Below are 22,312 nucleotides of genomic sequence, written 5' to 3' on the forward strand. Positions count from 1 at the left end.
GGAAACTTCTGAACGACTTGTAATGTGTAAATTAGTGACTAAACGATTTAAATTCGACACTGAAGTAAAACCATGTTTGTGCAAAGAGTACATTTCTTGTGTCAGACCAAAGAGGATTCAGTATGACCTATTCATGGATACTTTGCTAGAGAACATTCGTGCTTTGCCTGTGGAGTTGAGAGAACGCATTTACCGAGAACTGATCAAAATACAAGTGAAACGCAAACGCAAAGTTATTGAACCGTTTTTAAATTATGCTCTGTTCCAAACTACAAGACGACTGATTATGAGTGCATATTACATTAGGCACAAAGGTAAACGAGGCTATTGGCCACCACCCAAGGATTCCAAAAACAGTGTATATACTTATGGATACTTTACAAGAGAACATTTTGGGCTTCCCTGAGGAGTTGAGAGAAAGGATTTACCGAGAGCTGGTGAAAATACAAGTCAAACGTAAAGAACAATTGCATCCGTCACGTCACCAGATCTTTAACCACTGGTACCTGAATGGTATAAGAGGACTGATTCGTCAGAAATTGTTTCAGTGGTCAGACCTTGTTAGTGAGTTAGTGAATGAACGAAATGTTCAACATTTTGGTTACTTCGAGATTCACCTAGAGCAACGCATTGAGGAAGACGAGTTAAAGGATTACCAACATATGTTACATGGAATCTACTTAGTGGAAGAGAAAATTTCTAATCGAAGTTTGAACTGTAGGTTACAGTATTCTAGATTTCCTACTGGAGAACGAAGATGTCTGGGTAGAATGTACGTGTATTGCTTCCGAAAAAAAGAGAGTACAAAAACAGGAATCCATGTCACGGCTTATGTCACAAGTGATTGAACAGATTCCGTGGAAGGAACTCATTGACCATATTCAAACCGTGGATCATTACCATCGATTATTACAAGAACTGTATCCATTCAATTTGGGTCGACAAGTGGTGTGTGTCTTAGTGACTTGTTTTCTGGGATTTCGTTTATCAGCCGATTCTTTGTGGACTCTTTACGATCAGTACTTACCACCTCAATGGCCTTAAATGGTCACGAAAAACTCCTTTTGCTCAAAGCCTTGCGTTTTCATCTGGATACTTCTCGACCTCAACAGGAAAAAAAGATTCGTCAACTTTTAGCTACCCAAGACGTGTATGACGATGTGTGTGTAGCTTGTGACTTACATCCCCATTGGACAGATGTCCGTGCCTGGAAAGAATGGGATTTTGAGGCTTGGACCCAAGAAGTGGCCCAGTATGCACGAGAGTTGTTCAAGGAAAAAAGTTACTTTTCAACCCGTGTTAGTGACGGTGCCAGAAGAACCCGTCACCCAGGACAGGACTGTCGTGAACAGGCCTGAAAGACCCTTTCGGGAGGACACTTGTGTGACCTTACCCCCTACTATAGAACTGGTTAGAACATTACCCAAAACATGTTGTTGTACAGACACTTGTGTTTATTCCACGTTAATGGGTATCATGTGCCTTTTATCCTTGTACTTAAGCCTTTGGCTTTTATGTATTTTTGTCTTTCGTATTCATGTTTGAAACATTCAATAAACGTGTTCTGAAAAAAGTATATAAACTCTTGTCTTGTTTGTTTTCGTGTCACAAGTGACATTTCTCACACTATGGCTACCTCTGCTGTCTCTGCTCCCTCTTCCTCTACTGTCAAAGTCATCGACGAACACTTAGATCGTGCCAGTTGGGAGGCTATGTATCTTCACCATCCCTTTAACATGCTCATTGCTGGACCTAGCCGTTCAGGCAAAACCGAATTCGTCAAACGTTTGATCGAACATAAACATCATTTGATCGATCGGCCACCTCAGCGGATCGTGTGGTGTTACAAAGAGTGGCAATCGGCGTACAGCCTCTTGCGAGAAAGTCAAGGCGATTCCATCGTGTTTGTGGAAGGCATTCCTAAAGAAGACGACGGCATCGTCTCTGACTCCCGTCAAACCCATTTGGTCATTTTCGACGACATGTTAGGAGAAGACGAAGAAGAAATTAAACTGTGGTTCACGCGCAAAGGGCATCACCGTAATGCCAGTGTCGTTTACATCACCCAAAATTTGTTTCAACAAAGTAAAGCCCATCGCACCATCAGTCTCAATGCGCATTACGTGGTCTTGTTTAAAAGCCCTCGAGATAAATCGCAAGTGCAAGTCTTAGCCAAACAGTTAGGAACGCCTTGGCTGACTCAGGCGTACGACGATGCCACTCAAACTCCACACGCCTATTTACTCGTCGATTTGAAACCTACAACCCACGAGGACTTGCGATTTCGTACCCACTTGTTTCACCATTGGTGCCAAGACGGAGGGCCTGTCCTGTACACGTCTCCGTCCTCGACTTAATTTCACTCCACAAAAAAATCTATAAAAACCTCAGACCTTATTTCGTCTGTCTCACACAACGTCAACATGACGTCCCTTCAGTCGCATCTTCCCGTCAAATTGATTCGTGCCTTGTATGGCATCAGTCGAGAAAAAAATCCACAAATACGAGCTCGTGTCTTAGAAGCTAGTCTCAAAGACGTCTTACGATGGTTCACGGTGACGGAACGTCAAATACTCCAAGGAATCATTCAGATTCCTCATCAAACCAAACGCTTTTTCGATCGAAACAAAGTCGCTTTGGTCCAACTGCCCGATCTCCGCATCGACACTCAAACCAAAAAACAAATCATTTTGAAACCTGGAGGGAGCGGTACTCTAGGAGGGGTCATCATTCGCTCTCTCTTAAGATGGGATCCTAATGCCCCCAAAGTTATACCCAAGTAAAAAGTCCAACGATGCCCCAAGAAGATAAAGAAAAAGACCAGGTCCCCAAGGAGAACTTCTCCAGTGGCGGGACCCTCCTCTTACCAGACACCACCCCGGAAAAAGAAAAGAAGCCCCCAGAAAAAGAAACAGAGAAAAAGTCCCCAGAAAAAGAAAAGTCCACAGAAGAAAACTAGTCGCAAGAGAGGCACTTCGGCCAGGACGCAACTTTACACTCGCAAACCAGTGAATGCGTCTCCGGCATCCTCACGTTCATCCACTTCTCCGTTGATGACACCAAGAACTGAAGAGTACTTGGAGACGTTGATTACACCAAGAACTTCTCCGTTGATGACCCCAAAAAGAACTTCCCCAGTGGCAGGACCCTCCAATTTAGTGGCAGTGGCTGCTGCTCACAAAGTACCTTCTCCCAAAATCAAAGTCCAAGAAAGATCGGGCATGTTACAAAGTTTACTGGATTTGTCCAAGCAAGAACTGGCTCGATTTAGTCCGTTACGTACCCCTGCACGACGTGTCATTCCTGTCCTCAAACTAATACGACGTAAAGACAATCAGTGGCGACGCGTTCCAGTATAAAAAAGGCCTGTGACCAAGTCGGGGTATCAGTGTTTTTGGTCCTCCTGAAGACTCAAAGATGTCACCCTCCAGAAAACCCCAAGGAAAGAAAAGGAAAGGACTACCACCACGTTTAGTCAAACATGGGGACATGTTATCTGTCCTGTCCAAAGCTTCTCCACCCCTACGAAAAAAACTCATTCAATCGGCCTCCAAAGAGGTCATCGATACCGTGTGCGAATGTTGTTTGCACGTCTTGAAAGGCACGATCCCTTTGTCCAAACACCAGAAACAATGCTTAGGCAAACATCGTCACGTTCTTCGCCAAATGGTTCAAAAGAAAATTCCCATTCGTCAAAAAAAGAAGATGTTCGTCCAACGTGGAGGCATTTTACCCCTCTTGTTACGTCCCATACTGAAAGGAGTCTTGGGAACCATGTTGGGAGGACTGGTGGGAGCAAGATAAAAAGGCCTCGGAAGTCCCAAGATCTCAGAATCGACCCTTGACAACCCCATGGAAGGACGAAAACTGGCTTTAGTGCCTTACAAACGATGGATGGAATACCATCGGTGGCAAGAACAACGCACCCCGCATTTACCTCCCAATCCCAATCTGAGCGAGATGTCCCAGTTACAACACGAATTGCAGTCCTTGATGGATCGCCAAGATTTGTCCGAAACAGAAAAATCGCAAAAGTACGGTCAACTCTAGCAACGACTGCAACTCTTTCACCAGAAAGCTTTAGACGAAACAGCTTTACCCACTCTGAAAGATTTTAAGACCTTGATGAAAAGTCCAGCACCATCACCAGTACCAGTACCAGTACCAGTACCACCACTACCAGTGACCAAGACAGAAAAAGGAAAAGAAGAAGAAGAAGAAGGGTTTCAAACTCCACCAGAAAAAGTACGCAAGTTAACAACACCACCTACCTCCAGAATTGGATGGATTAAAAATATGATGGCCACCCCTTCTTCATCACAAGAGAAAAAGAAAGTGAAGACAGAAGTGAAGACAGAAGTGAACCAAGAACCGATACCCCCGCTCAGACATCCTCCTCTTCAACACCTATTGCTGGTCGCACACGCAAAGCATTGCAATCCAAGAAAATACCCCAAGAGAAAAAGAGTAGCATCCTCCAAGAGTGGGTGCCTTATTAACACACAAACAAACACAAAAAAATAAAAAATGGAAAAAGTCTTAGCCAGCATTTACTACGATCCCTCGCATCCTGCAGGTTACGCAGGAGTTCAAAAATTGTATCGTGCTACCAAAACGCGACTGGAAAGTCTCCGTTTACCTCAAGTGCAACGATGGTTACAAGAACAAGCTACCTACACTTTACACAAACCCATTCGACGCAAGTTTGCCAGAAGTCGCACCCGAGTGGAAGGCATCGATCATCAATGGCAAGCCGACTTAACCGATGTCTCTCATTTGACCAGCTACAATCGTGGCTACAAATATTTGTTTTGTGTCATCGACGTCTTTTCCAAATTTGCCTGGGTCGTGCCCTTGACTTCCAAATCCAGCAGCGAGTTAGTGCGAGCCCTGCAACGGGTGTTGAAACAAAGCGGTCGTCACCCTCTTCGATGGCAAACGGACAAAGGCACCGAATTTCTGAACCAAGCTTTCCAAAAAGAATTAAAGAAACGTGACATTCATTTTTTACCACCGAGAATCCAGAAACCAAAGCCAGCATCGTGGAACGTTTTCAACGTACTTTGAAAGAACGCATGTGGAAATATTTTACGCATCACCACACTCTGAAGTACATCGACATCTTACCGCACCTGGTGCAAGCGTACAACCAATCTTACCATCGAAGCATCGGACGTGCCCAGCAAGAAGTGACTCCCGACAACGAAGTGCTGGTGTTTGAGCGCCTGTTTGGTACGTCCTCGACGAGGGCTGTCCCCAAGAAAAGTGGAGAGTTGACCGTAGGAGATTGGGTGCGCATTGGCAAAACCAAACGCACTTTCGACAAAGGTTACTTACCTAACTGGACGACCGAATTGTTTCGTGTCACTGGACGAGTGCATGGCCGTCATCCTGCCGTCTATAAACTGGAAGACATGAACGGAGAAGTGCTCAAAGGAACGTTTTATTTGCCCGAGTTACAACGTGTCACCAAAAAAGAAGACGACGTATACGACATCGAAAGCATTCTCGAACGCAGAACCCGTAAAGTGGGCAAACGGCGTGTCAAAGAAGTCAAAGTACGTTGGAAAGGATATCCACCCAGTTTTGATTCTTGGATCGACGCTTCGCAAGTCATCGACTATAAAAAGAAGTGACCATCATGCCCTTCCACACAGACGCAGCTACGTCGACCACTCCTTCACCTAGTTCTTCTGTGCAAGATTTACAAAAACAACCTTTGTGGGTGTGGTGCGGAGAACGTGTGCCTAAAATGCAAATCGTCTTTTTCTGCCAAATCTTCGTGGTGTATTGTGTCATCGGTGCAGCCATCGCCAAGCTGAGTTTGCAACAAGGAGACAAACATTTGTGGACCATTTTATTGAGCAGTTGCATCGGTTACCTGCTTCCCAATCCCTCCCTGAAATTATCTTCCAACGGGAACCACGGGAACCTAGTGTCCAGTGCCAGTGTCAGTCACCACTCCAATAACAACAACCCCATTTTGGGCGGAGACACGCCTCTGACGTCCACTAACCCCTCGGACAGCCACAGAACTCTGGAATTATGAGTCACCAAAACCAATTTTACTTAACCTTACCCAGTGACAGTTCCATGGAGGTGTTTCCCAACAACACGTTGTGCTGTTACACGGCCAAATTACCTCAGGCCATCCCCTTAGATCACGAAGCTTATTGGGAAGTGGCTTTAGTAGAAATGATTCACCCAACACAAATCAAAAAAAATCACTGAAACTCAAAACACTTTTGACGTCGAAATTCTGGACCCATTAGTGCAGCAAAACATGACGAACAGTCCTCAACATAGATCACATCTTGCGAAGGACCCAATACCCCGCAGCAGCAGTGACACTTGTCCTCCTTTTTACGTTTATCACTTTAAAATTAACTCAGGCCATTATTTTAGTGGTCAACATCTGGTGGAGGCCATCGCTGACAAATTCTATGCAACATTTGACAAAGTTCTGACCGGACTAAAAAAACGTGTCACCATGGAGTACCACAAACTGTCTCATCGTCTACTCATCAGATTTGAAAGTGAGGATAGAAGTATACGTATTAAATTTTGCCCTGAATTGTATGACATTTTGGGTGGAGACCTCAATTTGGTCACGGATAAGCACTCCAAAAAGATTCACATCGCAGACATTGACAACAACGGGCATTTTGCAAGGTATTTTCGTTTCCCGGTAGAACTGAACCAGAGACTGAATTTGATCTTCGTGTACTCCGATGTGGTGGAGTACAACGTGGTGGGACACACCTCCGTACCGTTACTGCGTGTCATTCCTTTCAAAGTAAATTCTGCCACGGCCACTGACGAGGAAGGTGGAAACACTTATCACGTCCACCGCGAATTTGTACATCCTCATTATTTGCCTGTCAACAAGTCGTATTTGGACACGGTCAACATTGCTATAAAAGGAGATCTGGGACAAAATATTCCATTCACCAAAGGAAAAGTCACGGTGAAACTCCATTTTCGAAAACGGTTCTGTCACGACTCGTAAGTCATGTATCCAGTGTACCGAGGGGTTGCACGACAGCGAGGACACGGTTTAGGAGATATGTTAAGATCGGCCTTTCGTTCGGTGGCTCCGGTGTTGAAATCGATGGTGACACGCGGATTGCACGCCTTGAAAGATGCGGCACTGACACAAGGCAAAGAATTTCTCCAAAATGTCATCATCGACAAACAAAACCCCAAAGAAGCCTTCATGAGGGCAGGCAAAAATGTCTTGCTGCAAACGGGTAAAGACCTTTTGGGCCGACGAGACACACCTATAAATGCCCTGCACGCTACCGAGTCAGGCATTCAGCAAGGACAAGGCAGAAAGAGACGACGAAGAAAACACCCTTTCACCAGACTTCAAGCTAGAAAGGCTTAGAAAAGAAGAACCGTTCGAGACTTAGACGTTTTCGATTATTGAGACACAGAGAAAAAAATGATGCACCGAGAATCTTGCGCTTGTTCCAAGTCGGAACTGGATCTGTTTGCCATGCCCCCCACGATGATGACGATGCAAGAATCCCAGTGGGTGGAATTTCATCCCGTCTCCTCATTGACCGATTCCGCTCCCATCGAGTTTGAAATCAAGGGACAGCCCGAAGATTACATCGATCTGAATAGCAGTTACTTGTACTTGAAAGTCCAAGTTCTAGATAAGAATGGTAATGGAGTAGAAGACAGTGAGAATATAGCTCCCGTCAACAATTTCATGCATTCCTTGTTCAGCTCAGTGGACTTGTACTTGAATAACAAACTGGTCAGCAGCAGCATGGATACTTACCCTTACCGTGCCTACCTGGAAAATCTCTTGACGTACGGAATAGATGCCAAGAATACTCATCTCAATGCTTGCGTGCTATGGGAACCTGACGAAGCGAACAAGTTCGACAAAACAGATGGAAGCAATGACGGCTTTGTGGAAAGAGAAAAGAAAATCTTAGATGGACAGAGTTTAGAACTGATGGATCGTTTGCATTTGGACATGTGGTTGCAAGAGAAATATTTGCTGAATGGGGTAAATGTCCGCTTGAGACTGAATCGTAGCAGTGCTGCTTTCCATTTGTTGGCTGATGGTGATGCTATTAAGAATGGCAATCCTAAAAGCAAAATCGAGGACGTCAAACTCTACGTACGACGCGTGGAAGTGTTACCCAAAGTGGGAAATGACATCAGTCAAACGTTGAGCAGAACGACCGCCAAGTATCCCATACGACGCGTGGAAGTGAAAACCTTCACCATTCCCACTGGACATCATTCCATGATCGAAGATCATCTGTTTCAAGGACAGTTACCCAAACGTTTAATCCTTGGTATGGTCGAGAATTCAGCCTTCAACGGAGCCTTCGCTGAAAATCCTTTCCACTTTCAACACTTCAAGGTGAAGAAAATCGAAGTCAGTCGCGATGGCAAGACCTTGTGTACCCGACCTTTCGAACCTGACTTTGAGAAGAAGAATTACTTGAGATCGTACTTGTCCTTGTACGAAGCCACCGGACAGTTAGGAACCAACACCAGTCGCGGTATTACGTACGAAGATTACGAAGGAGGCTATGCTTTGTGGGCTTTCGATTTCACTCCAGACCAAGACAGCGACGAGGGACATTTCCACCCTATAAAATCCGGCCAGATTCGAGTGGAACTTCAGTTTGCAGAACCACTGAACAAGACAGTGAACGTCATCCTGTATGCAGAATTCGATAATACGATAGAAATCAACAGTTTGAGAGAAGTCATTCTAGACTATTAGAAGCTATGGAAGACTGTTATCCCTCTTTACCTAGTGGAGAAACTTTGGACATGGAATGTGAGGAGACCATGGAAAAAGAAGAAGTTATCATGATGAAGTCAAGATGGCCAGAACAAGAAGCCCATTTAGTCTCCTGTTTTGCCAAACACTTGGTGGAAAAAATGACGGAATTGATCAAGAAAAATTGCTATGGATGTCAAAACGATCATCCCAGTCAAATTCAACACGATAAATGCCTGATGTTGAGTCAAGAAGAAAAATTGGACGAGTATCTGGACGAAGCTTGGAGTCTCATCTCGGACGAAGTCGTGTTGCACCAGTGGTATAAAGACTTGCGTGAACATTCTTGTCCACCATTAACCACTCAAGAGATCCATCGTATCGAAGCTCTCCTGAATCAGAGTGAGGAGACGAAACGAAGAAACGGTTATTTGTCAGACATTTTCAAGCAAAAAGTGAGGATCGAATTGACGACTTATCATTACCTGTGAAGAAAAAAAACCACACAAATGGATTCCTGGGAACTTCATTACCTTTTGAACCACAATTCGTATACGGCTTCTTGGAATCCTGTCGTCTGTGCTAAAGATGAACTCCCTCATTGCAAACCTCAAGACCATCAAGCTTACGTGATCAACACGGACGACAGTCATCTCCCAGGAACCCACTGGGTAGCCGTTTACATTCCTCAAGAAGGATGTGTGGAATATTTCGATTCGTACGGATTGCCTCCTTTGGAAGACGATATCATCGACTTTATGAGAAGAAATGCTCAGACCACCCGATTCAATAATGTGAAATTACAAGGCACAGATTCCTTGGTGTGTGGACAGTACTGTGTGTATTTTCTGCATCATCGCAGCCTGGGTTATTCCTTAGAACATTTAGTGACTCATTTTGATCCTCGTTCTTCTTCAAGAAACGATGTGAAAGTAGATCGATGGTTTTGTGACCATTATGCCTATCTTTTGTCTCAAGCTAGGAAACGTAGTGTCCATCAATGGCCTAATAACTTCCAACAGTGGAAATCACAATTTCATTCACAACGTTGTCAGCCCTGTTTAAAGTAGAGTATGAATTGAAAAAATGTTTGTGATTTGAAAAAAATGTTTGATGTTATAGTGTTGGATTATTGTTAAAAAAATGTTAGAGTTGTTGTTTAGTGTTAAGTGATTTTTGAATAAAAATGTTGTGTTTTGAAAAAAAATGCCTTTGTCTTTTGTTTGACTATAAGAATGTTTGATTGATGCTCTTTAATTTCTTACTATCCCTCTCATGACACTCATTGAACGTTCCGGCTCGAAAACCGTGGAGGGATGTTTTCCTTCACGTCCGCGCTTTGACTTTAAGAACCGGGGCAGTTTCCAGTCAAACCATCCATTGTCGACTCATCCTCCTACGAAGATGTGCTCCAAACTAGCTAAGCTAAACGAAGTCTACGTGAATTTGCATAGGGTCAGACACAGTCTGATACCGAAAGCTGAAGAGATAGAGAATGTGAGAATGTTAAAAGTCACTGAAGACCTGATAGAAGAGCTTTTCAGAGAAGAAGTGAACAGGGAGAAAGAAGAATGGACAGAGAAGTACAGACTTCAGAGACAGCAGCAATAGCAACAACAACAACAACAACAGCAGCAGCAGCAGCAGCAACCTGAACCTGACAGAGGCTTTGTCGATTGTCGTATCGACACCAAAGAGTTCTTCTTCTCTTTCCGAAGAAGCAGACCTATCGCCAGAAAGTCTATCCTCAGAGGACATCGCATTCTTAGAAACTAAAAGATTGCCATAGCAAACAAATAAAACAGCCCTTTTCAGGGCTACCCCCAATACTCTAGAAAAGAAATAACCATCAATTTGCCAATGTGTGTAGGTAGAGTAGTGTGAATATAAACACTGACTCTTTTTTATAGTGTGAGGGTATGTGTTTGTGTATAGGATTGTGTGTTAGTAAGTGCTCACGTACGTTGGTGTGGATAGTAGATTAAGATCATGTTTTTTTTTTTGGTGTTTGAGGTGTGGGGAGAGTAGATTTAAGGTTAGATTACTTTGCGTATGTGGATAGTATATTGAAGTGATTAATGAAAAAAAATTTTAGAATAGTGATGGGAAGTATAAAAAAAGTGAGTGAGTGTTTCTTTTAGGTCCGCGCGTTGTTTTTTGGTCATGATCTAGGTAAGATCAATTTTATGTTTTTAGGGGGATGTTTTCCTTCACGTCCGCGCTTTCACTATAAATTGAAACTCGTTCGGCAGTCCAGCTACCCTTGTTGATTGATCAACACGAGAATGAACACCAGACTAGCGAAACTGTTGGAACTTCATGTGCTTCTGGAATATGCCAGGCGCCTGTTGAACGAACTGGCCGCGGAGGCCATTGTCGAAGAGGGAAGGATGAGAGAGGAGGAGGAAAGAAGAAACAAAGAAGAGGAGGAGAGAAGATACAAAGAAGAGGCGGAGAGAAGATACAAAGAAGAGGAGGAAAAGGAGAGAAGAAAAAGAAATTTCAGAATCCCAGAGACAGAAAATTGGGATTCTGAAGCTATTTATCCTGCCTCTGCTCTCTCCCCAAAAAAAGTAAAAAGCAACTGGGGAACAAGATGTGTATGTGGCGCCAGGCCTGGAAGGTGCCACCATTAACCAGGTGCCCATGAAGTTCGAAAAAAAACAGCCCTTTTCAGGGCTACCCAATACTCTAGAAAAGAAATAACCATCAATTTGCCAATGTGTGTAGGTAGAGTAGTGTGAATATAAACACTGACTCTTTTCTAATAGTGTAAGTGTATGTGTTTGTGTGTTTGTGTTTGTGTTTGTAAGTGATCACGTAAGTTAGTGTGAATAGAAGATTATGGGTTTCTTTATTGTTTCTTAGCGTATGTGGAGAGTATAGTTTGGGTTTTATTATATGAAATGAGAAAGTGGGGATGTTTTCCTTCACGTCCGCGCGTTGTTTGGTCATGATCTAGGTACGATCAATTTTATGTTTTAGGGGATGTTTTCCTTCACGTCCGCGCTTTTCGTATAAGAACACACAGTATACGTCGTTCAAACCATTCTACAAAGACTAAAAAAGAAGATGGCTTCGAACCACCTTGACAAAATGCAAAAATTACAAGACGTTTTGAACAATTTAGGAATGATGGAGCAGATGTTAGTGAGACTCAATGAAGACCACTATTCCTATAGTCCCCATCGAGTAAAGATGGAGATCAACAATTTAAGAAAAGTAAAGGACATAATAAGTGGTGTCATGAAAGAGATAAAGGAGGAGAAGGAGGATGAAGAGGAAAGGATAAGGATAAGAGAATGGAATGAAAAAATTGAAAAAGAAGAAGAAAATGAGAAGAGGAAGAAAGAAGAGGAGGAAGAGAATAAGAAAGAAGAGGAGGAGAAAAAAAAAGAAAGAAAAGAAGAGAAAGAGTGTAGGAGAGAAAATAAGAAGTTGGTTGAGAGAAAGAAGAAATTAGAAGCAGAAGAAGAAGAAAAACCAAAGGCCCTTTTCAGGGCCACCCATATTTCTCGAAAAGAGAATGACTTTCAATTGCCTACCCCTTTTTTTTTTTTTAAAAATTATTTTTTTTTTTTTAAAAAAAAAAAAAATTCCCATATTCAATTTCCCTTGACGCTAGACAGTCCCACGATTTTTCTCCATATTCAATTCCTCTTGACGCTAGAGTGGCCCAGGGTTTTTTCTCCATGTTAAATTCCCCTTGACGCTAGAGTGACCCACGATTTTTCTCCATGTTAATTTTCCCTTGACGCTAGAGTGACCCAGGGGGGGTCTGTAATGCTAATTCCCATTGACGCTAGGGTGACCCACTTCACTACTATCATACAACTATTACAACCTTATGTATACTTTGTGAAAGTATAATTCATTGAGATAGATTTGCTCTAAGGAACAGATTGGGGGGGGGGGAGGATCTTGAGCTTGTGTTCGAAACTTTTGCTAAAAAAAATTTAAAATATTGGTCTAAAGATTTTTTAAAGAAACTTAAGCAATCATGCTGTGTTGTTTTAAATCAAATTTTCACTCAAAATTGTATTCTCTCTTTCATTGATAAAGCTAACCTAGCTCAGAAAACTACCTAGATCATCCAATTCGGTTAATGTATTGATTTGGGAAACCCGGTGTTGCGGACTTAAAATAGTGTTAACCAGACTTAGTGACGTGGCGGTTTAAAATCAGGTTCATCCTTTTGTGTATTGATATCAAACTGGGTCGTGCATTTTGCTGTGCTCTGCCAAAAATACACATTTTTCTTTTGGTTATTGATTGCTTATTTTGGTGCTCTTAGTTGAGGTTATGTGACATCTGTGCTTTGGCTAAAATGTAACAGAGTACTTGCCTTGGTTTAATAATATTCTCATCAGATCTCCACATTCCTAAGTTGCATGGAGATCTGATAGGGACTTATAAAAACAAAGCTGTATTAGAGAGAGCTTACACTTTCTGACAATCAATCCGATCAAGAAGTAGTCAACCAGAAACAATGTCTCGTTTGCCATAAAGAGGTAGGTTGAACAAATATGGCGACGTTTTGTTCTCCTTCTTATTTCAATTCATAGATCACAAGAGTATAGGGCGGCCCGTTTGACGGTCATTTCGCTTTAGTCGATACGTGGGTAAACCTCGATAGCAATTTGGCTGGTACAAGCCGTCAGGGTACAATAGCACAAAAAAGATTAAACAATAATCAGAGTGAAATGTCCCAAATTGTAAATTAGATACTTTTAAGTCAGTCAATACGTATGTACTTCCACTATATAACTAACTATTCCTATCACTGTTTGAAATGAACTATTTGACTGGTCGATACCTGTATGGATTATGGAACCTAGTGTAGTCGTCAGTAAATAACCACAAATAAGGGCCTGTCAAAACTTAGTACAAATAAATCTAACGTTTATGTGTAGCGTAGACAAGGACTTTACGTAACTGATCACTCAAAAACTTATCGATTATGGCGGAAACAAGGGCGGAGTATCTCCCATGTTGATGCTTTCAGGTATCAATGCCTCCTGTTTCTGCTGTCACGGAGATCTTGTGTAATGACTCGACAAGATTAACAAGTGATACAGACAGACAATCTGGGTGGCAGTGTATATCCACCCACTGACAATGAATGACTATTGTGTTTGTCTTCCATTACTCTTCAGTTTAGTTAAAAAGTATGTATTATCAGATGGCAGCACTAGAAATATAAAATATGTGAAACGTAGAGAAGGAATCCATCTTGATATTATACGGCCTCTCAATATCACGTGATGAACTGCTGTACTCTGTCTGCTCCTGCATATTAGGATTTGCAATGGATGGCTTTTACTTTGTTTTAAATGCTCTTATAGAGCAAAATAGCATTTTAAATTTCATAATGTTTCTGTAAGTGAACAAAATCATATGCCTCGTCAACTGATTCCTGATGAGATCAGAGAGCTTGCGTCTGGGTAAAGTTGATTTAGTATATCAAATGAGGAAATGGAGAAAAATTCTCAATTGGATTAGAGATCTTTTATCGAAATATCCTCATTTTAAGGCAGCGACGGAGGAAATGGAGACCTCATGTCAGAATTTCGTTATTTCACTGTAAGGAATGAGGAAACGGAGACTACTCATGACTCAGGACAAAAACTTTTGGTCAATGTATCGTTACTTTACTGTACCAAATGTTAAAATGGAAATTAGTATTGGCGTTTCATAGTTCAATGTAGAAAAACAAAATTATTCTTATTTATATAGAAAAAGATGTAACCGTCGAGCTGTATGTACACAAACAACCATTAAATTCGCCAGGAATCACAAATATTTGCTGTGCATGGGGCCTTTGAATAGTTTAATAACATGAATTGAGTCCTTCGAGGCTGCATTTTGCTCTATTATTACGTTGACTAAATTGAATGCATGTTCCCAACTTTTCGAGTCTTTTTATTTTGGTCAAAGAACAAATATTACTTTTTTGAAAGCGTGGCGTCCCAGATGTCACTATTTCATTGTCAATGAAAGTTTGAGACTTAACCCTAACCGTGACCTCTTGATTTCATGATGTTGAGACTGTAACTATTTGTAACTTGTAGCTAATTTATGACGATGCCAAATCTCGTTTTGATCCCGTTGCTCGACGTTTCGTACTTTCGGTAAAGTATTGTGAAGCTGGTCACGTCGTAGGACAAAATCAAATCGGCCCGAGATTATCGGAAATCATTTACATGCGGCATCTATTTAAAAGTCTCTCTTTCGTAACAAATGTTGCACGGTAAACTGACAAACATCCAAAAATATGAATTACCTTATCATATTGCTAGGCAGTATGCAATATGTAAAGCTTGACTCACTCAGTCGTATCAAAATGCATCTTCTTACGAACATAATTGTAAGAAACTAGATCGTTCAGGCAGCTTTTACAAGTGAGATCATGATCTCAAACATCAGAAAGATTGCTTACTGCTTATGCGATAATGGAATAATTCGTCTTTGTAAGTATTCGTATTGAAGTTCACTTACTAATGATTCAGTTAACATCCGCTTGACAAATGATAGATTGTTCATACATTTTCTTCCAAATTTAATTTCTATCTCTGTTTGCTCACCTGAGATATTATATGAATTGATTCTATGACATTTGTATTCAATGCTGCGTTGTCTAATTTATACGACTTGGTTTATTTTGTATTATCTCCACTTGTCTAAGATCCGAAAAGCTTAACGGTGACTCAGTGCCATGCCCCGACATCTGTCAATGGTCGAGCGTCCGTTAGACAATTATCAGCGCCAATTCTACGAGACAGTTGGAAGAATAAAAACTGATATATCTTCATTTGGTAATAAAACAGTGTACCGAAACGATCATAGCAAATATTAAGCTGGTCCTGAATGAAATGGGTCGATTGTGGCCATCTTAACAAACCTTAATATATCTGCTCCATCTGAATCGCCAGTCATGTTTTGTGGTTTCCCACCACCAACATCACTCCTTGCATCATGTAATTTGTCCTAAATGAAAATGGCACCCCTTTTGACATCAAGCATGATACGCGACTTTGATGGTAATTGTGGGAACTATGTTCATGCTGCTTTTCCGAGACAGTTGGTAATATTGACTGCGGTTATCAACAGACACCGATTACATAATATATATGGGCCTTATATATGAATATGGCTCATATTTGTTTGGGTAAAACTTATTTATATTGCGTCAAAGCTAAGTATTGGGATCAGTTAAACGCTTCGTAAACTTAGAAATACCTCTCCCATGGAAGAATATCTACAAAAAATACAAAGGTGATAAGCTTCACACATAAACTATCAAAACTGAGTACGAAAAACTGATATATGAAAATAAATAAACGATAGGGAGAAAATAAGAAAATTTATTTGAATAAAATAAAAAGGGTGGTATTTAATTAGCGTTGTTATCGAATACTTTTAATAGTTCTACTACCAACCAATTAGCTCATTGTGAACTGTAGTTAATCCGATAACTTCTATTTTATAGTAAATATAGACTTATAAAAATTTGGTTTAAACCGGTAAATAATGCACACCTTACATCAACATCAACCTAAAGGGGACACGAGACATAAATTAGTCGAGTAGTGTACCCAGGTTTTTTTTAATCGGAAAAGTCACTCTGAAAAGCAAAATAGAAGAAAAATAATGAAACCCAAACTTTCAAAGGCTGTTCTTATTCTATACTATTTAACTGAGATTTTTCTTTACAGGATGATTTTTTCTAAAGGCGTACTACAGGTTAAAATTATGTACCTGCCGTACATTTACTTCACACTGTTGAATTAAATAGATCTCTTGGCAACGTGTGAATTGCGGGCACTGTTCAATATTTTTTAACGCACACATATAACCACAAGAAAATATTGAAATTCTCCTCATTGTATGATCCATGCTATTTAAAGACGTTCTCCGTAATATGACTAATCGTATTTACTATATGTGTACGTATTTACACTTCTTTATTGTAACCTTGACACATTTATACCGTCTCCAACTAGGAAGTTAAACGAGTGGGTCGGATAAACATAACAAGATCAGGTATAAGACTAAAAACCTTATGTGATAAACTCACCTAGCTCAGGTATAAGGCTAAATGCCTTACGTAATCAACTGACAAAGGTCTGGTATAAGGCTAAATGCCTTGTGTGCTTGATGTATTGAGAGAGACATACAGAGAGAGAGAGAGAGAGAGAGAGAGAGAGAGAGTGATTTGGGGTTTTAACGTAGCTTTACAATTTTTCAGTCATATCGCTACGATGTCTGCAGGGTGGCAGTTTAGAGAGATGTCTAGCACTGGGGCATCATGTATCATCATGTCACACCTAGTCACATTATCATGACAACAGGCCGACCAGTCCCAACACTATCCTCTTAATGCTGAGCGCCAAATGAGGCAGCTGTTAGTACCATTTTTATAAGTCTTTGGTATGACTCGGCAGGGTTTTGAACCCGTGACCTCTCATATATAGAGAGAGAGAGCGTCGGATAAACTAACCTAAATTAAGTAAAAGGATAATTGACTTTGGTTATCCTTTATATATATAACCAAAGTCAAGTATATATATATATATATAGAGAGAGAGAGAGAGAGAGAGAGAGAGAGAGAGACGGACAGACATACAGAGAATCGTGATATTTGTTTGTTGGTTTCACGATATTAAAAAGGCAATACAGGTGGGGAAGAAGAAGTGGTGAAAGATTTGCGAAACGGTCATTTCTTAACTTTTTTGCACGAGTTCATGTTTGGTTTCTAAAGGCACAATAATACGAAAGGCTAGAGGGTACCGTGGCACCGTTTCTTGTAGGTTTATTTTGAGGGAGGGTGGAGGGTGGTGTTTTTTTTTTTGTTCGGGATTTTGGCGGGTCTTTTATTGTTTGTATGTTTGGTGTTTGTACTCGCTACCCTTTGGATCACGAGTCCAGAACACTGACCAGTAAGCCACCGCGGTTCAATTACCATAGCAACCAAACCACTAGTGACCTGACCTGTCCAGATTCGTCTGATCTGGGCGGGATTTCGTACTTGCGACCTTTTGGATTCCAGTTCAATAACTACTGAGCAACCGCAGCTCCCTTTTATCAAGATTAGATTCAGAGACGCTCTGATACGAAGTAAAAGGTCTTAGTGAGAAAATGGCTTACTAAATTCACTAGATTAATAACAAAATGATGGTTCCGCGTGACTGCACTTTCTAAACATTTAGCTTGTAAAATATTTACACGAAGCCTTTAGGAACAACACTTACATCGCTCAAAATCAGGCATGTCATTAAATAGTTTAAAAGTGATACACCCACACAATGTCATAGTCCATGTCATTTTAATCTGATATATTTTCCTGGAATAGCCTATTTTTATAAATCGTGGGTTTATAGTATTTCTATTCAAAACGATAACGTACGGTTTTAAGATCTCTTTGGAAATGCACTTGACCTAGTTTTTTAAGCTACATGCATTTAGCTGGAATAGAACTGTAAACGTTAAGATCAAAGTACTGTCATTTACGACTTTCTATTTAAAAGATTCATACATGCAGATCATACAGAAAGGTTTCATTTTCGCTCTCCTGTATAAAATTGGAGAAGGCACAAATATGAAACAATGAATATTTTACACGTCGAATTAATAAATATGCGCTATAGAAATATTCTTCTTAACAATAAAAATGAATAATACCCAAATTTCGATTAAAATATTGTTCACATTCTATATAACTATACCTGCGTCATCAGAACTCGTGCACACTTTTCTCTTTAAAAATATTCCACGGGATCACTAAAATATGTTACATTCTTCGGAATGAAATTACAACTAGAGATAGGAAGACATGTCATATAAAGGTACTTATGATGTCATAATGTTCGGATAGCTGACTAAAACGTGGTCTTTAAGTAAACAATTTTAACAAGCATAAACTTTATTTAAAGTATCTTAGTACCATAAAACTTGCACAATTTGCCAAACGTAATTCAGTCGTGCCTCTAAAATTAAAAAAAGATAAATTTACTTTAAGTAGCGGGTTTGTAGAGTTATGATTTTAAGTTGGAGTAATTGGATCGAAATATTTGAAGAATATTCAAAGTTAATTAGTTTAAAAAACCAAACGATATAATGTTCTGTATCAATCAAAGGATCATAACTGCATAAACGACAGAACAAAACGTTACCTATAACATCAGTTACTCCTCACGTACAGGGTTGACAGGTACCCGAAATTGGTGTTACGACAGTACTGATAACTGAAATAATAATTACACAATGTATGAACATCTGTTTGAGAAATAAATCCCATCAGATCAGTTTGTAAAATGCAGTAATAGAAAAGCTTACACGTGGTTCCTTTTTATACGTCATGTCTTTAAACTTATGCAATGGAGTTGATAATAATACTTTCAAACCGGAGATTTCTCTTGTTATACAGAATGACATTGAAATCTTAAAATGTGTGTGACAACATAGTTTCCACTATCTTTGATATAGCGTATGACCAGGGCCGGCCTTAGGTCATTTGGACCGATTTGGCCCATTAGGGCCCCTCGCTCACAGGGGCCCCGCGCGTTAGTAACTTTTAAAAATGTATCTTTAGAGAAAAAAGTATTTAAAGTAATGGAAGATAATTTCATCATCATATAACACTTGTTGAAAAGTTTATTTCCAAATGCCGAGCACACAGTGGGCTCCGCGCGTAAATCCAGGTGGCACCGCCAAATGGTCCAAATCGGATCCCGCGTTTGCTAAGGCCGCTGCTTTGTATGACAATTATTGCTTATAAATTATTATTCATGCTTGGTGAAATTTAGAACATACATACATACATACATACATACACAGAGACATATATACATACATACATGCTTACATGCATACATACATACATACACACGCACACACACACACACAAACATACATACATACATACATACATACATACATACATACATACATACATACATACATACCATCTCTTTTACTCTTAGATAAACACCTACTTCAGAGGTTCTTAACAGTATTCATTAAAAAAGCCTTCTTCAAAACTAATTTTTGAAATCGTTTGATAGTGTCAACTTGATTGAAAGATTAAAAATCTTTTTCTACGTGCGTGTACACCCATAGGTTTGGTGAAAGAGTATTCTAAACTCGGAATTTTAATAATAATAATAATAAACTATCTTTAACGAGGATAACATATTTGGTCATGGCTGACCCATCTGCCATGTGGTCCTCAGTTTTTGTAATAAAAAAAATAAGAATAGAAGATCATGCACATAACCATGTATCGTCGCACTCTCATTCGTACATATTTGATATGAATGACTATGTGTCACTATACTGAGAAACATACAAATATATATCAATTATGGATATAATTTTACAGTTTTCTATTCAGAGCTTTTAATATGTCATTCCAAGCTGGTCTAGAAGGAATTTCTTTAATGATATTTTAAAAGAAGCAAGGGAAATTGAATTACGTATCCTCACTGGTAAGGAATTCCATTCTCACTCTCTCTCTCTCTCTCTCTCTCTCTCTCTCTCTCTCTCTCTCTCACACACACACACACACACACACACACACACACTCTGAACCTGACCTTCTGATTAGATTAATCCCGAGGAAAATGGATAGCGAGGGGGAATTCCAAGAGATAGATTTAGTTAGAATCATTATCTTTCATTATAAAACCAGCAATGCAGCAGGTTTTGCATTTAATACATGACAGAGGGATACGTTCAAGTAAGTGTTTGGGCTTTTCTCCGCAAATAATAATTTGTACTTGTCTGGTTCTGATATACATGACATTCTTATATCACGCTTCTAGTTTTTAGAGCGTTCATATTATTCTTTAGTTCGATGTCTCGTTCGCAAATGTGTTAATGGGCGAAATATTCTGGACGCATTTGATCTAAACCGTACCAAATCACAGTCTCCAAGTATGAAAATATAAACAAATTTGAACTTTACAAAGAGAAGCATATAGTTATAGATCATGTCTTGGAACCAATAGATCAGATAATAATAAGAAGAAGAAGAAAAAGAAAAAGAAGAAGAAGAACTTTTTTAACGAAGATGATACCGTTGATCATGATAGCCCATCTGCAATGTGGTGCTCAATTGTAAAAGGTTAACGTCTTGTATTTTTTAAATGCCACTCACGCACTCGGGTAAGCATGTACACGTACAAAAGAGATTTAAAATGAATTAATATATGTTACTATAGTGATCAACAGGTACAATATACTGTACACATGTATACACATTTCAGCATGTCAAAAGTTGTATTCAGATGCTTAGAATAAAACCTGCACCTTATCTCTGGACACAAAACTCATGGGAGGCATTAATATAGCATTCCAGTTGGTCAAGAAGGGTTTTCTTTAATGAGGTTTTAAACTAAGCAGGGAATTCGAATTACGAATCCTCAGGGACAGGAATTCCAAACGGTAGGTACTGATACAGTAAGAAAGCTTTTAAAATTGATGGTTTTAGACACGGAATGTTGAGTTCGTTATTAGTTGTTGATCGGGGATTACGCACAGTCTTTGATGATCTCAGCTCAATTATAACCTGGAGTAAGATCGTTTAAACACTTACATGTCATAATTCCTTCAAAATAAAGATTACGTATTTTTATAGATAACCATTACAGACGTGGAAAAAGAAAACAGTCGACGGAGTCGTAATAGGAATTTTCAGAATTATTCGGGTACCCTATTCTGGAGTTTGTCAATTCTGGATCGATTATAATTGGATGTGTTTGTTCTTTCTCCATCAGTGGTAGTATATATCCCGAAAAATTAACTTCAGGCGACTGGGGAGCTAGAAATTTCGACAGTAATTTTAAGATAGTTATTCTTTTGACAACCATTACATATATGTGATCGATATGTATATTCCAGCCGAGATGTTGATCAGTGTAGATACCAAGTAGTTTTTATTTTATTTTGAACACTATTTACTTCTAAGCCACTTTACATTAGAGCTAAATCCGATATCAGTCGATAGGTTTTGCTTTATCCCGATTGTCATGCATTTCTTTCTAGACCCATTAGCATGCAATCTGTTCTATTGACCTCAGACTAATACATTGTTACATTATTGAGGTCAATTTGAATTTTATTTACAACGAAGTCAAGTTATTTACCAGATGAATGTTGACTAGAATCGTCTGCGAAAGGGTCTGTGTTAGACTGCACTGAATACAATGCTAAGTCATCGATTAACAGTAGAAAAAGACGAGAACATAATATAGAGCCTTGAGGAACACCACTTAAAATATTACTTGAATCGGAAGTATATGTACCCGTACCAACGACCCGAATAGTGTGCACCTAATGCCGCACTCTATCGTCGGCCATGGAAAGAATTTTAAAAACTAACATCACACAGCTATTTTCATTTTTGTCTCTCAATAAGCATGGACTATCATATATGTCAGTTAGGTGAAACACAGCACAATTAAAAGGTAAACCAAAACATGTAGAAAATATAATTTTGTATGACAGCTAATATGGACGTACATGTATTTGCATAAAACACGTCCAGATAATCTAATA

At 39.9% G+C, this 22,312-nt stretch overlaps 1 protein-coding gene across 5 annotated transcripts in view; it reads left to right on the forward strand.

The window, feature by feature from the left end:
* LOC149799817 (uncharacterized) overlaps positions 1–22,312 on the forward strand; it is a 70,234-nt gene that overhangs the window by 41,153 nt on the left and 6,769 nt on the right. Inside the window, exon 1 of one of the 5 annotated variants that reach the window (XM_089959235.1) lies at positions 15,131–15,225. The exons of the other annotated variants lie outside the window; for them this stretch is intronic. The gene's annotated coding sequence lies outside the window, so the exon portion shown is untranslated. Of the gene's footprint in view, positions 1–15,130; positions 15,226–22,312 lie in introns of those variants that run through there. 5 annotated transcript variants of the gene reach the window in all.

Source organism: Sinohyriopsis cumingii, chromosome 5 (genome assembly GCF_028554795.1).
Source record: "Sinohyriopsis cumingii isolate HCF-2022 chromosome 5, ASM2855479v2, whole genome shotgun sequence".
In the NCBI taxonomy this organism is placed as follows: domain Eukaryota; kingdom Metazoa; phylum Mollusca; class Bivalvia; order Unionida; family Unionidae; genus Sinohyriopsis; species Sinohyriopsis cumingii.